The sequence below is a fragment of the Vidua chalybeata genome, chromosome 5 (assembly GCF_026979565.1).
Source record: "Vidua chalybeata isolate OUT-0048 chromosome 5, bVidCha1 merged haplotype, whole genome shotgun sequence".
Lineage (NCBI taxonomy): Eukaryota > Metazoa > Chordata > Aves > Passeriformes > Viduidae > Vidua > Vidua chalybeata.
Genome location: NC_071534.1, coordinates 29018018 through 29035080, shown reverse-complemented (window position 1 = coordinate 29035080; position 17063 = coordinate 29018018). Strand labels below are relative to the sequence as shown.

Sequence of the window (17063 nt, the reverse complement as noted above, 5' to 3'; positions counted from 1 at the left end):
GGGGGGGGGGGGGCGGGGGGGGGGGGGGGGCGGGGGTGGGAAAGCCGCACCCACCGGCTGCGCCCTCCGCAGAGTCACGGGAGCATTCGGCCTGGAAGAGACCGCGGAGGTGAGCGAGCCCAGCCTTTGAACGGCTCGCCACCGCGCCATGGCCCTGAGCGCTACGTGCATCTTTCCAACAGCTCCAGGGATGGGGACTTCGCCGCCTCCTTGGGCAGCCCGTTCCGATGTCTAATCACCGTTTCCATGAAAAAAACCCACCTTATGTCCAAACTAAACCTTCCCTGGCACAGCTTAAGACCGTGTCCTCTCGTCCTGTCCCTTGTTCCCCGGGAGCAGAGCCTGACCCCCACCTGGCTGCAACCCTCCTATCAGGGAGGTGTGGTGAGCAGTAAGGTCGCTCCTGAGCCTCCTTTTCCTCCAGGTTAAACACGCCCAGCTCCCTCAGCCACTCCTCATCAGACTTGTGCTCCAGCCCCTTGCCCAGCTCTGTTCCCTCCTCTGGACACGCTCCAGCCCCTCAATGTCCATCTTGCAGTGCCAGGCCCAGAACTGGACACAGCACTTGGGGTGAGGCCTCCCCAGTGCCCACGACAGGGGGACAGTCACTGCCCTGCTCCTGCTGGCCACACCATTGCTGACCCAGCCCACGAGCCATTGGCCTTCTTGCCCTCCTGGCCATGCACTGTGGACCAGCAGGCCCAGGCTCTTTCCTGCTGGGCTCTTCCCAGCCACTCTTCCCAGCCTGGAGCTGCTGGGGGTTGTGACCCAGGGGCAGTACCTAGCACTCAGCCTTGTTGAACCTCATTCCTTTGGTCTCAGCCCGTTTATCCAGCCTGTCCAGATCCCCCATCACGGGATGTGGGAATGGGAATCAGCCCCTCTCAGACCTCCAAGACATTTTTTTGACTAAACTAGGAGGCTTGACATGAAACTTTTAATATTTTTAGGATGATGAAAAGGCCAGAAACAAAAATCCTTTTTCCTGTCTCTTCTTATACTTCACAAAGGAATAGGCTACGAAGCCAATATCCAGGAAATTATCATAAAATCAATTAAATTGTCCTCCTTCTCTCTACAGGTCATCACACACTGAAATCTGAGGGGTGTATGACCCAGGGTACTTCTGAAGCTGTTGGCGGACAACATTTGCAAGCAGAAGAGTAAAAGAAATGGATGTCCCTGGAAATACCAGTCATGTAGCCTTCCTCTGAGACAGAGTTGTATTCAACTATTAAAAAATATAAGATTATTAAAAGTAATATTGGTATATATGGTTTTGACACCTCACTGATTGCCTTGTGTTACCCTCACCTTGCACTATCTTCTACCACCCATCTAGTATTTCTAATATTCTGATATTACCAAATGTCCAATCTCATGATTTTGCCTGTGTCTTGGGTCTAATTTCTGGCTTTTGGGGTTTTTTTGCTACATTTTTATCTTTAAGAGGGGAGGGCAATGGTAAGTCTGAAAAAAAAAACCGGGTAAGTAGCAAGATCTATAAAACAGGTGTGCTATAAATGGGCTACCCCACAAAAACTGGCACTCATACAAATACTAAATGTTATTTTTCCTCCAGTCTGACTAACAGAAGACTGGAGGAAAACAAACCAACCAAACACCAGCAAAAGTGCTTTACTGAATCCCTTCATTGACTTCTGTGCATATATACATATATATATATAATAAAGATGGGGTTCATTACCAACAGCAGCAACAGCTAAAGTACAGGTAAATTTAGATACAAGAAATATTCTAGAAATATTTGCTATACAGACTTCTCCTACTCAGGGTCTGCAAATCCTCTGCAGCCTGCCACAAAGAAGTTATAATGGATAAGATCCAGAAATAATATAAAAACAGACAATAAGGTCATAATTACAAACAAATGCATTTGAACTTCAGGTGCCTCAGTTCCAGTGGAGGACCCTGTTTTAACTGAAGCTATGGCATGTGGGGAAAAAAAAAACCCAAACAAATACAAAAATCAATTACTGCCCCAAGACAGAAACAGTATATTGTGAGATGCTCTTCTGGACAAGTGGAACAAAATAATTTAATTCAAGCCAATGAGGGGATGAAATTGAGACCTCTACTAACTACATTTAGTATCTTCAATATCCCTTTCATATAAATCCAACTAAAGGCTGTGAGAAGAAGAAAAATCAAGTCCAAGCCCAGGCTTTATATAAAAGCTCAAGTGCAACCTTTCACATTCCCTGTTTTGTCTGTGAGTTTTTGCACTTGCATATAATCCAAAAGCTTATCTGTGTTGCACATCAGTGCAGAATCAAGTCAGATGTGAATTAAAAGTATGTCTCCACCTGGTCATTTTTGTTGTCTAAACAAGGCCCAAATCCACTTTTTGGTGCAGGAGCTTGAGCCCATGTCTTGCTACATGCACTGATACAGTTGGATGGTTGCTGGTATTACAGGATTAAGAAAATTCCAAATAAAATTAATATATGTCTTGTCCATTTATGAAGAGGTTAGAGGTTTAACAGAGATCTGGGATGACATAACTGGAGAGTGGACAGACTGATGGCATGTCTTCATTTTGTCTCTTCAGCCAAAATAATGTAAAATAAAACAAGCACTATGTCCCGTTCCACTGAAGAATCAGAACCTTCCTGTGCTGACTTATCTGGAAATAAAGAGACAAAAGCTGCTAGAATTAGAGAACCTCACTGAAGCTCAACCTGCTGTGAGTGTTACTGACTGCCTAAAAATCCCAGCCTTTGATCTGGGGGCTAGTGCTGAATGACAAGGTATGGCATGGGAATCCAGCAGGGCTGGGAAGGGCTTACCCGGAGTGGCAGCAGGGTCGGCGGCTGTAACATTTCACCGCCAGCAGGATGACCGTGAGGAGCAGAACCGCCGCGCAGAAGAGCAGGGCCAACACAAGGTAGCACCAGGGGGAGTTCTCCGAGCAGGTCACTGCCAAAGGGACAAGGGACAGGGGTGTCACCGTGGACAGAAGCAAGGCAACTTTTGTTCTGAGTTATGGAGTATGAAAAATCATTGTCCCTCCTACTATAGATCCAGCACACACACACACACACATATATATATATATATATATATATATATATATATATATATATATGTGTGTGTGTGTGTGTGTGTGTATAGGTTTATATGTATACAAACCTGTGTGTAACTATTAAAATCACACTTTCAAGGTCAAAAGAAACCTTTTCTTGCCCAGTCCTAAATTTTATCATCACAGCCATTGAGAATGAACCTAAAAATACAACCTCTTGCCTTTGGTGGCAGAGCACAGCTTTGCCAGCGCTGCTGTGCCAGCGTTTTGCCACATGCACACACAGCACTGCCAGTGCTTCCCACTCTGGAAAATGCCCTGCCTTTTCCTTGGAAAATGGCTCACAGTGGTTGTGCTATCCTCTGTTAATTGTCTGAGGTTGCACAACTGAAGACCCACAAGGAAAGCTTGAAGGTCCCACTCAGGCTTTAAAATAAGATATTATAGGTAATTTGCAATTCTAGAGACTCTTCCCAGATTACCATAATTTTAAAGTACAACAAAGACACTTGTTTAATTGGTCTTTAAATCCCTGCTTCCATCATTTCCTTCTCCAACTTTAATCCTGACTGGATCATTGTGTTCATTTGATCCCCATTCCTTAATACTTTCCATTTAAATTGTTCCCCAGTCTAAACAAGAATCAGAACAAACATTTGGCTTCTGTGGTTTTAAAGAGGTTCCAGTTAAGAATGTGAAGGGACAGATCTCTCCTAGTAGCATTTATCCATATGTAGAGCATATATGGATTTTGATATTCCTTGAAGAAAATTCTAAAAACCTGGACAGTGTAGCCAGAATCAGAGAAAGGAAGGGAGGAATTGAGGACTGGGATATAAAAAGGACACAAAAAGCAGAAGGTCAGTGGCCCAATATCAAAATTGCATTTCTAACAACTTTCCATGCTGCATTCCAAGCCTGGATCCACTGGGATAGAATCATAGGGCATTTCGGTGAAGCCAGTAAATCAGTTTTGTCTCTGTAACAAGGTCTCCACCTGGCCCACTCCCTTGTCTGCCTGACTGCACTTTTATTCAGAAAAAATATCTGAAGCTTTCAGTTTCTTTTTCCTTGTTGTGAGGCCAAATTAAGCCCCAGTGGAAATGTTTGCTTGCACTAGTATTTCCCACAGCTAACATTTGTTCCATACATATGTGAATTGCTCTTATGCATCACAGGAATGCAATATTCTCTTCTTCATTTTCATCTCACACACAAGAGTCAAAACTCATATCCAATCTATTATTTCACTTTGCAAAACAAAATTTTCTTTCAGGGCTGGTTGCATGGCTTGAGACAGCTTAAAGTATGTTAAAATTTTAACTTAAGAAAAGACACACAATTTTTCTGGAATTGTCAAAAAGCTGCTCAGAATTTTTGCTTTTTGGCTATTACTTTTCAAAAGTAGCTCAGTTCGGCTTTAAATATTATTGTTGGCCTGTTCATTCACCCAAAATTCATTTGGAAGAGAAAAGCAGTACATGGAAATTCTATTCATTTTAGGAACAAAAGTTTTCAAGTGCCTCCAGTGTAAAATGAATTTTAAGCATGTTCTGAGCATCCTTCAGGAGGGGGGAGCAAGGAAAAATGGATTGAAATCACCTGCAGCAAAGAGAGAAAGTGACTCTCTCCCATACTCTGGAAAAATATGATTTTTGGCTGCTGAGATATAATGAAAAAATGTGAAGCGTTCTGCGGTGTTGCCATACCTGAATGCATAATTTTGGTTGTGCTGTCAGGTCTATCAGATCTCCATTTCATATTCACCTCAGCATAGGTGACTGGATCACCTGGAGGGACAAAAAGGGCTGAAAGTACTAGAAGAGTTCCTGCAACAATGGTTCTTCAGTGCAGTATTCCAAATAAATAATACATAAATAATTTATTAAATTTTAACCAATTTTACAAATCTTTCTAGGTGACTCTCAGTTACCATACACTGAACTACTCTATTATGAATTCAATTTTTTCATTGTCATTCCATATCTTACACACACATTTATATATTCTGTCAATCTTTAAGCAGAAGTTAATCACTGGCAACTTTTCTTGGCTAAATTAATTTTTTTTTCCATTTACTTCTTAATAAACCACAAGCGGGGCTGTGACACTCATGGTCACAACTATTATAAAAATTACCACATCCTGTGTTACAAAATTTTTGCAACCAACAGAGCATATAAAAAGTGATGTCAGGGTTGGCTTCCCCAAAGTGACACACTGGGATATGTCACTGACCCCAGCAGTTTTTGGTAGGTGTGACAGCAGAAGGAAGGAAGGAAGGAGCTGTATATTTATATCAACTGCAAAATACCACAAACTCCAGCGCTGCCTGCTTTGCATGTTTTGCCTCATTCCCCAGGAGCTACTTTCAAAAAATTTGCTCACTGATAGTGTATGAAATAAAAATTTTTTTTGCCTGAAGAAAAGCAACCTCCTAAAGCTGCCAGAGCTGCTAAGGTCAACCTTAGATTTACAAAAAATATTGAATCCAACCCATTTTCAAAATGAAGCATCTTTCACAGGCAACAGCAGAGTGGTCAGAACAATTTAACAGCATCTGGCAGAAGATGAAGGCTCAGTTTCCTGCACTTGTGCTCTCAAGTACCAAAGCGATGGAACATGCAAAGAAATTGAAGATTGTAAGAATGTATAAATATAATTTTATATCTATAGGAACATGAAAAAATATTAAATATATAGGTAGGTGATTTTTTCTGCTATATCTCACTAGGACACACTGGTGCTGTTAATAGGTGCCAAGTTCAAGTTTGATTTAAAGTATTTCTTTGTGCAAGATATTACAATCAGCCTGTGGAAATCCTTGCCAGCCTGTGGAAATCCTTGCTTTAGGTTGCTATTTAAGTAAAGCATTTATTGGGACACCAACAGGATGCAAGATTCACAGAAGTGACAAGAATATATATATTGCAATTTAAAATATTTTTAAAAAATGTTATGACAGGCTAAACACCATGCTGGCATACTCTAAAACATTAGAAAAACAATTAGCCTCATAATTAGCCACTAGAATTTTTTAGATTCTGAATTTCCAAGGACCTTATATTGGCAAATTTCAGAAGTATGATCTTGGCTTAGGGGGCTCTCAGTTAATAATTTATACAGCGTTTTTTAAGCATGATTCACTGAAGTGAATTAAAAGCTGTGTGAAAGCACTTAAAACTATAACATATAACTGGAAATTTAAGGGACAGGTGAGGAAAAAAAAAAAACAAAAAAACAAAAAGAGATGGAACACACTTTTACGCTCTCCAAGTCTGAGACAGTTTCACAGTGAGTTGTCCTGGGCATGAGGGTGCATCTCCAAAAAATCCTTAGGGAACAGTTCTACACTGGAGTTCCAAGGATTGTCCTGGCAGTGCAGCCCTTCTGCAGAGAACTGTCCATGTAATTTAAGGGGCAAGCTGAGTTAACAATGAAAGAAAAGGATTTCACACCTGTACAGGTGCTTTTCATACTCTGTTCCAATGAGTGAATAGACATATTTAATTTTTAAGAATAAATATTGCTTTACTGGCATACTCAGGACATATTTTTCTTTCCTATTGGAACCTCTGAATATTCTAATTTAAAATAAATTTTCCATGCTCAATTGTCTTACAACAAGAAAAGAGCTAATTTTTTATCAGAATTGAAAAAGTAAAACATTATACTTTTCTCTAAAAACCATGAATTATTTCCTACCTAAATCCTTTAATGGCCATATTTTGCACGCTATTTTTTGAAAATAATTTTTAAGCAATGCAGTTTTATAGTTGAAGGCCTCATTAGGTTATACACAAATTGCAGTACTAACAGTTTTCAAAATGATAGAAAGTTCTATTAAATCTTGACTTGTATTTTTCTCAATGCAGAACTTTTAGAAGAGAAGGAGAGACAGAGACAGACAAAGACAGAGAGAGAGGGAAAGAAAGAAAAAATAAAGAGAAGGAAAAAAGAAAATAGAAACCGACCTATCATTTCAGAATTTAAAAATATTTCTGGTGTCTAAGAAACTCAATCAAATTAAAATACAAAATGTAAGTGGACTGCAGGAGAGAGAAGTCCATCCAGTGAACTTCAGCTGTCAATGAGTTTCCAATAATCTGTTAAAGATCTTCAATGTCTGAACATTAATGTGTTTAAGATCCTATTTCAGCCATCTTACTGAAAGCCAGAATGAGATTTTAAAGGTCAGTCTTCACTTTTGCTAGAATTCAGCATTCATTCTATCAATAAACATGAATCTGCCACGCCAATAGATATATATAATAAACAGAGTCGGGTATTGATAGTTTTAAAAGGCTTTCCACATGACTTCAGCTGCTTGTGAATGATTTAAGAAAGAGTGAAAGTTTTAAGAATGCATCAGTGAGCAAAGAAAATAAGTAATATTAAGATGAACATATTTTTTACCTGTATCTGAAGCTTCTGAAATAAAATTCACTCTTTCCTTGGGCGACACCACGGCGTAGAGCACCTCACTTGCCATTTTGAAAAGTTGCTTTCAGCTCTCAGGTCTGCCATCAAAATGGATTCGCCGAAGAAAACACAGCCCTATTTCTGATCTCCTCCCATCACACCACATTAGGTCAAAATAAGTGTTTAGAGGTCTGCAGAACGGAAGGAAACCAGAACCTTTCTTCTCCAAATATAAATTCTTACCTTGTAGCTTTTGATAAACAATTCGTCATTCTTACTCCCTTCTCTTGGTGATTTTGATCAATTTTCTCATAAACTGTGACTTTCAGCCCACACATAATTTTCATTTAGAACCTGAGCTGGCAACATGCTGAGTGTGTTCATATTCTCCTCAAACCAGCTGGGCATTAAAATTTGTTTCAACAGAAAACTCAGTTCATGATTATCAGATGGCTCATTTTGTGATTATTAGATTGCTTTCGCTTGTGATTATCAGATCACTTCCTCCTAAACTTCCACAGTCCAGGGTTGAAACCAGAACATAATGATATGGGGAGGAACAGAAAGAATATCTGATATTGCTGAAAAAAACCCTAAATACTTTTGAAATAATGTTTTTCTGTTTTTTAAAATAATATTTCATACAGCATAAAATTATTTTTAAAAGCTGGGTTTAAAAATGTTTCTATAAGGCCCACTTACTTTTTTTAGTTGGATTTTCCTCCCCATAGAAATTTCTAAGTTTTGGGGGTTTTTTTCCTAAATTTTTGGGATTTTTGGTAACTTGGAACGATACCAAAACTTTGAATTCTTCTCACAGAGGAACTTCTGCTCTTCAACCAGCTCTATACCACATGCTAATCCTCATATCCCTGGGGCACTACTGAGCTCAGAATTAAACCAGGGCTGAGTATGACCTATGCTTCCTTTGCATGTTGATTTTCAAATTTTATCAATAAAGGCAGAAAACAGGGTTCTTTGGAGTTATCATGGTGGCAAGTCAAGGAGTGCGATATTTTGCCCTCCTGGGACCAGTCATAGAAGAAGGATGAACGCTTTGGCATTTCCAGCTTGTATCACTGAGATGTTTTGAGAATGGGCCTTCACAATCCTGGTAAGTAAAAGCTTCTGCATTAATCACAGGATGCTTTGGATTAGAATAGACTTTAAAGATGATGTTGTCCCAACCCCTCTGCCATGGGCAGGGACACCTTCCACCAGACCAAGCGTCTCCAAATCATATCCAACCTGGCCTTGAGGGATGGGGCAGCCACAGCTTCTCTGGGCAACCTGTGCCAGGGCCTCACTATGCTCCCAGGGAACAAGTCGTTCCTCATATTCACTCTAAACCTACTCTTGTCACTTTGGAGCCATTCCCACTTGTCCTGTCACTCCAGGCCCTTGTCAAGAGTCTCTCTCCATCTTTCCTCTGGCCTCCCTTCAGGCACTGCAAGGCCATAGTGAGGTTACCCCAAAGCCTTCTCTTCTCCAGGCTGAACAATCCCAATTCCCTCAGCCTTTCCTCCCAGCAGAGCTGCTCCGTTACTCTGATCCCTTTGGTGTCCCTGCTCTGGCCTGGCTCCAGCAGCTCCCTGTCCTTCCTGTGCTGGGCCCCAGGGCTGGATGCAGCCCTGCAGGGAAGGGGGTCTCAGCAGAGTGGAGAAGAAGCACAATGTCCTCTTCTGTCATGGAAAGAAGGGCAGCAAAGAGAGAAAGTGATACTTTTCCATACTCTGGAAAAATGTGCTCTTTGGCTGCTGAAACACAGTGAGAAAATGTGAAGTGTCCCAGAGTGCTGCAGTACCTGACTCACCTTTCAGGAGGAAGTGGGAGGATTGTGGAGGTACCAACTGGAAAGCAGAAGTTTGTAAACAGATGAGATGTAGGCATCCAAGTGAGTGAGCAGGAGATTACAGGGTTAAAGCTTTTCTGTCCAAAACAGCATGGAATCAATTCCTGGATGATTTGGGTTGGAAGAGCCCTTCAAGACCATCTAATTCCAAACCCAACATCCTTCCCCTTCTTATTCCAGCATCTTGCCCTTCCCTTAGCAGGCAGGTGATGGTTCAGTAGAAAAAGACATTTTTTGCGTGAGATTGCAGCCAAGTTGGTCTGAGGAAGATTCTTTAACAAAGTAACATGAGTTAGTAACTGTGTTAGTACTTACACACTAAACTGTCCTCAGTGCCAGAAATGCAAAGTCAGACTAAATTTATTTTATATATAAAGATGTACCTATTGTTAGATGGCTATTCAAGAATTTGGAAGAAGTTTTTTCCTCTCCTATATTAATCCTTTGCATTTGAATCACACAAAATAGTCACTAGATGTCCCTACTTCACCATAAAATGTATCAGAATTTCTATTCCGTTTAAACTGATGGAAATATGAAGTGCTTATGTAGCCTTTTTTTTCCAGAAGCATGAGTTACACAACACTGACCTGCTTAATTCCTGGAGTTCTGCAGATAAACCTGCTCTATTCCAGCACCTAAAGCTCTGCTATAGCTCCCAGTTAAAGGAAATCCTCTGGTTTAGGCTAAAAAATCCCAGCATTTTCCCTCCCTGAAATAGATAATGGCAGGTTGTTATTCGTGCACTGGGCAGAGTAGGAAGGGGAAAACCTTTCTTTACTTCATGGTTTTAAACTCTTCACTATGGAGAATAAATTCATATCATTCATATCCAAAACAAGCACATTTATGGCTATAAATCTGCATGGATTTAGGCCACTGTTTCACTTAAAGTTTTCAGCTTTTGAGTATAAACTGAGGAGCTGACTAAAGCTGAACAAGCAGCATAAAAGCCACTGAGAATAGTATTTAAAAAATCCCCCCCTTTTTTTTTCCCATTTAAGCAATCTGTATGAGTTGGCAGGTGCTTAGTATCCCTGGATAATAAATCCTCTATTTTCAGGAGGGTAGAGGCCTTCCCATCTGATAATTCACCACCTTTTCCCTTATCTGTTTTCCTAGAAGGGAAAAAAATACTTCAAAAGTACTGGATGCTATACCTTCAAGATTTCCTCTGAGTAACCTTACTTCAAATATTTGAAGACCTTCCTGAGTCTGAGCAGATCAATCTACAATGTATATCATTAACGACACTGACAACAAGGATCTGATGCTGGGTTGAAATTATTAATATCTGCCTTCTGCCAAAAAGTAATGCAGTATTTTAAGCACAATGTTCAAAAAGCCTTGATCTTAAAGATTTTATGATGCATTAAGATAAACTCTGAATGGTTCTGAAAGCCACTGGAAGCATTGATACTTCAGGCATATTTCCTGTGAAAATTGTAGATAGATTAGTATTAGTGGATAAATTAGTAGTAGTGGAGAGATTACCTGGAATTTTTAATACAGCATGAGACATCATATTCATGCAGGAAACATCATATCAGTTTGTTTTTTTTAATTATTCCATTTGTTTTTTTATTATTCCATTTTTTATTATTTCATAGTTTGAATATGGGCTTAAAAAGCTAAACTACTGAATTCTGGTCCATTCTTTGCACAGCTGACCTAAACTGTCATTTACAAGTTTACTTTTGATTGCATAATTGCATGATTTTGAACTAATATTATTTGCATATTAAGGAATGAAAAGATATATATCTTGTAATTGTAGTTGTAATTCTACAATGAATGAAGTCCCATATTTTTTCTGTTTCAATCGATTAAAGCCTGACTGGCTCCGATAACTCATAGGAGAGCACTCAGATGAGGATGGTGAGTGTTCCACTAGTGACAAGAAACACTGGAGGTGGACCTGCTGAGAAAGTCCTGAAGGTCCCACTGATGCCAGCTTCACACCAGGAATTTCCACAGTCAACTGCCCTAAGGTTATCCCTGCTTTACTCTGGTGCAGCTGAAATCAGAGCTCTGCATTTCAAGAGCTGTGCAGGTGGTTTATGACTTATGTAAATAATTAATTTTGATGCAAACAGAACTCTAAGAGGAATGCAGTGTCTCTAACTTACAATGCAGAAAGCTCCCTCCCTGAGTTCCTGGGAAGTGGCTCTGTGAGAGAGGAGGAGTTGTAAAGCAGTTTGGGGCTTTTAGCTGTTGCACCTTGATGTTTGCTCTGGGATTCTGAGACAAAAAGACAGTCAAAAACTGTCTTGAATAGACTGCACTTAAGTACAACTACAGATTTTGGTTTGTGTTTGTCTGGGCCAAATGGAGCTATTTTCTGTTATGAAAGACCTTCCCCATGCTGGCATTTTTCAGGGATCATTTTTATTGTTAGAAGGAAGGTTTCATTTGCTCTCAGCAGCTTTCAGGCAGCACAAGCAGCTGTTTGGCCATCAGTGATATTTGCATACACTGTCCTTCTGCTTGAAACTGCTGTTCAGGAGCAGGTGCTGAGGACACAGAATACTGTGCACAGAAAGCTACAAAGGGAGGGAATTATGCAAGAGTGACTGATACAGCAGCAGTGATGCCTTCACACAAGCCCATGTTTAAGTATCCAACATTTCAATAACTGATTGAAATGTTTCTAAAAGGAGATGGGAAGGTCTAAGTGCCTAACCTTGCTCGATTCCTTGAAGTCCAGCAGAATTATCATTTTTCTTATAAGGTGCATAAGAACTCATCAAACAGATCCCTTTCTTACAAACACCCAGTTTCAGCTATTTTCCAACCATCCAAGGTAAACCTAAAAAATAGAACACACTCCTCAGAGATGTCAATCTCAAAGCCCACAGTCATTCAAATATTAAGTCTTTAGTTGCCAATTATTTCTATTCAGAGGTCGTTGGATATAATCCTGTTCCTGCTGGCAGTAAAACTCTCTAGAATCTTGGTTATAGGGATCTACTGTGTCCAGAGGTTTTAGGGTGCAGAAACTGCAGTGACTGTAGTGCCCAGCAGTGCTGCCCACAACCTCTGAGGTTTGGATGTTCTCAAACCCAAAAAGGTGACCCTCGCAGCCCTCCTGACCAGGCAGGTGTCCAGGACAGCCAGCCCCTCTCATTCACAAAGGGGAAGGAAGGGGAGGTGGTGAAGTAGAAGCTTCTCATGGGTATCACCACAGCAGCCAGGCAGCTGGGCTGCCCCATGGCAGGACACACTGATGTGCTGCTGGGGCAGGGCTCTGACAAAAACAGCAGCAACAGCTTTTTTCCCCTGTGTCAGGGCTATTTGCACCCACAGAGACCTTCCTTCCTTCCCTTGTTAACCCCAACACCCTTGAGGATTCCTGGAGGGTCCTCTGACAATCCTCCGGGTCAGGTAACATTTAGTGCCAAACAAATACATGTGAGAACTGTGCCTGAGGTCTCACATTCCAACTTCCTATCCCATTTGTAAGGATTCCTCCTGCAAAAAGGAGAGCACCAACTGGACATAAATGGCAAGTTAAAGAACTTGTGCTGACTGGCACAGAAGGTGCTGCAAACAGAAAGTCTGAGTACAGCGGAGAGGTGGGCATTTGTCAAGACTCAAGACACTTTTAGCTCCACTCTCAAGGCTTCACCTCTGACTTGGTACCAGTAGATCCATCCAGCCTTGATACAGCTGGAAGGCCATAGATGAGACAGGCAGGGCTCACCTCAGCCCTGGCAAGGAGAAAAGAGAGGCTGCCCATGTGTAGAAGTTACCTCCACTTCCTGCAGCAACCATTTTCATATTACTCAGAGGCTTAAAGGTTGCTGAAAGCACAGTACCATTTTCTGGTGGCACAAATCAGGTGGTCCAAGAGCTTCTTCACACTCTATTTGCATTATTTTTCTAAATATCATCCACAAATAAGAGGTGGCTGCAGAATGAGGACCTATTTTCCAGCAAGAAAGCTTTAGAAGGAGCTGGTTAGGAAATGAGCCTTTGTGCAGCTCTGGGGATCTGCACAGGACAGGGACCTTGTTAGCATGGGTCTGGAGGAGGTTACAGAGATGCTCTGAAGATTGAAGCATCTCTCCCACAAGGACAGGCTGAGACAAATGGGGCTGCTCAGCCTGGAGAAGAGAAGGTGTGGAGCCCTCAGAGCTGGATACCTTCCAGTGCCTGAAGAAAGCTGTAAGAAAGCTGGAGAGGGACAGTTAGTGACAGGACAAGGGGGAATGGCTTTAAACTGAAAGGGAATTGATTTAGATTGGATATCAGGAAGAAATTATTCCTTGTGAGGGTGGGGAGGCCCTGGCACGGGTTGCCCAGAGAAGCTGTGGCTGACCCATCCCTGGAAGTGTCCAAGGCCAGGTTTGACGGGGCTGTGGGCACCCTGGGATAATGGGAGGTGTCCCTGCCCATGGCAGGGGATTGAAACAAGATGATCTTTATGGTACCTTCCAACACAAACCATGCCATGATTCTACAACACAACACATGGCTCCAGGCTGCTCTGCAGAAGGCAAAATTAAGACGGAAGTTGCAGAAGTAATCCAAAGGCAGAGTGCAGGATGGAAAAAGAGTGTGCCAGCTTTGTGACCACAGTGCTACCAGACAAGAATGGTTTTGAATTTGTGAACACCCATAGCCTGATAAGAGCCTCCATGGGCAGTAGTAAAGTGAAAGACTTGCAAAATTTAGTTCCTCTTATTTTTGTTCTGACTGTATGAGAGCATCTACATTCTATTAAAGCATCTTTAGGGTCCTTTGATCTGTATCATAAAACTTCTAGGCAGCTTCCTGCTTCTTTAGATGATGCCAAAGCCACTTACAGGAATTTGGATCTTCATTTACATGAAACATGTTTTGAAGTAGAATTTTGAGAAGTGGGGGTTTATTACATGTTGCACTGTAAGAACATCCACGAAAGTAAATGTTATTACATGTCAGACTTAAACAGGTTGATTTTATCAACATATCTGAGTGATAATGAACCACTGAGACCTGCTAAACCATGGTTGCTTTCAGGCATGTTAAGAGATTTCTCAGACAAAGCCCAAACATTGCAAAAAGTCTTCACCAGCTGTGTGACCAGAAACTCTGAGCTCTTGTGGTTCAGAATTTTCATAGCATTTTTGTATTTTATGGGCAACATCACCGACCCAGCAGAGTATTATAGCATTTAGGAATTAGATGCTTCCTAGCTAGAAGATCAAAATAGGATTGCAAAAGGAACAATGCATTTACACATTGTGCTAACTGTAGCCAATTCAGGATCATTTGCAAACTCACTTAGCACCCCTTCCAGTCCTGTGTCCAGGTCATTTCCAAAGATGTGGAAGAGAGCAGGGCCAAGGATGGAACCCTGTGGAACCCCCACTAGTGACAGGTTGCCAGCCTGATAGAAATTAGAGTTCTCTCATTTTGCTTCCTTTCAACATCTGCCTTTCTGTAGGCTGGCTTCTTGCTGTCCTTGCCTGGTTGCTTATCTCTGCCATTGCTCCTGGATCTGTCATCTCAGTAAAAGGAGCGTGACTATCCTTCTGAAATAAAGGAAGGATCCCAAATATTTGATTTGCATTCACAACAGCACGTTGTGAATTTGTATTTCTCAGAATTGCTCTTTGTTTATTCAGTTAAAGCATGTGCTGGACTTCACAAAAAAAAAAAGGAAGTGATAAAGCATTTTATATATGTGTGTGAATGGCTTTGAAGTTTTCTTTCGGGTGAAATAAAAGCTGAAGCATGAAGTGTGTTTGCATAACAATAAGCAGGATGAAAAATGAAGCCAGTTCTCTGAATGTGCAGAAGAGGAACAAGGTTTGTGGTCTCTAAAAGCACTGCACATCATCTGCAGGTACACACCTACTCAGAAAATTCCAGGGGAGCATTATGATTAAATGTAAGCATGCCTGGTTTTTCCTGGATTGCTCCCCTTTGGGACCTTCATCCTTCTGTTGAGACAGTGCTCTGGATTTTCAAGACCTGGCACTGCCTCTTCTGACCTTCATCCTTGCAATGTTGGTATCAATTTCTGCTGCCAACCTGTGAATAGCCTTCAGCTTAACTTGGATGGAGATGAGAGGGGTGTTACTCTTGTCAGAATAAAAGACTGTTTTTCCTCTCCCTGGGTGGGCTTTTTGCTATCTTTATGTGTCATTACATGAACATATTTTCACTTCTACTCCAACCTTTCAAAAACTCATTTGAGAATGAAAGGGGATTTAGTGCAAATGAAACAAAAGACTAAAATATTTGAACAGCTTTTTTAGCAGGTGACTGACTTTTAAAACTGGTTTGCTCCTCTTCAGGAGGATAATTCATTCAGGAGTCTATTTCTGTCAATATTCCTATGGGTGGTCTCTTGCTAATATTTTTAAGATCTTCTTGAGAGAACCACAGGATCCACTGCCTTTGTTTTACTAGAATTTTACATAGCTTAGCAAAAATATATTTTAAAAAAAGGAAATTGTAAAGTAATATAGGCTGGTAAGATTGACCTTAGCTGGCAGCCAGACACCCATCCAACCTCTCTCTCATTCCTGCTTTTCAACAGGACAGGGGAGAAAATAAGAGGAAAAAGGTCATGGGTCATGATAAAAGCACATAAATCACTTATCAGTTACCATCATGCACAAAACAGACTTGACTTAGGGAAAGTGAATTACTTTTACAAATTGAAATAGATTTGGACAGTGAGAAATGCAGACAAAAAGATTTAAGCAAGACCTTGCCCCTGCTCCTCCTTCCCTCAGTTTCATTGCTTTATTCCTGCCTTCACTCCCCTCCTCACTCAGCACCCCAGAGGCACAGGGGGATGGGGCAATGGGGTCAGTCCATAACAGCTCCTCTCTGCTTCACCCCACACTGTTCCCCTGCTCCAGGGCTGATCCTCCCTGGACTGCTCGCCCATGATTTATCACCATTAGACACTCTGCTGGCACATTAAAGGTGAAGCCAGGATGTAATCCTGACCCCTCAAAAAACTGGTTGAACCTTGCTGAATCTGACAGCAGACAGAAATCATTATAACCATTTCAGAAGCAAAAAAAAAAAAAAAAAAAAAAAAAAAAAAACCAAACAAACAAAAAACCAAACAAACAAAAAAAAAAAACCACAAAAAAAAAAACCATAAAAAAAAAACCAAAAAACCCACCCAAAACCCCCAAAACTTTCCACTGACCCCTCAATTTCCAGAAAGAAATATTGCAGACAAAGCACTTAAAAGATCACCAAGTATTGTAAATGTAGGTGAACCTGGTGGGAAGAAATGATGATGTCTGACTCTAGTTTAGAAGGTTAAATGATTTCTTTATTATAATCATACTACAATACATTAATATAGTGTTTAAAGGAAATACTAAAACTACATACCTACTTTTCTAACTACCATATCTCACTAACTCCCAACTCGTGACCCTCTCTCGAGAGTTTAGACACAGGTGGATTTGATTTGCCATCAGGCTCAAACAATCCTCACCAGAATCCAATCAAGCAATCACCCCAGGTAAACAATTCTCCAAACACATTCCACATGGGAAAAACAAGGAGCAGAAATAGAAATAGTTTTCTCTTTCTTCTCTCTGTGCTCCTCTATGAAAAAATCCTGAGAGAGAGAAGAATGTGCCTGCTATGGCCAAAGTCTTGCTAGAATGCCCACTTCACTTTTGTGGAAAAGACCTTGCCTGTGAATTTCCAAATTAACAAATCTTTGCTGTTACAAAAAGCCCAGGCTCATCTTTTTGAAGTGCAGCAGAAATATTGCAA

The 17063-nt window shown here is 41.0% G+C and overlaps 1 long non-coding RNA gene across 2 annotated transcripts; it reads left to right on the top strand.

Moving 5' to 3' along the window:
* Positions 1–37: 37 nt before the first annotated feature.
* Positions 38–1272, top strand: LOC128787884 (uncharacterized). Of its 2 annotated transcripts, none has more exons than XR_008430891.1 (2): positions 38–109; positions 1082–1272. It is a non-coding gene; the product is annotated as an uncharacterized LOC128787884 (long non-coding RNA). The 2 variants fall into 2 exon arrangements; XR_008430892.1 differs by lacking the exon at positions 38–109 and adding an exon at positions 127–396.
* Positions 1273–17063: the final 15791 nt, after the last annotated feature.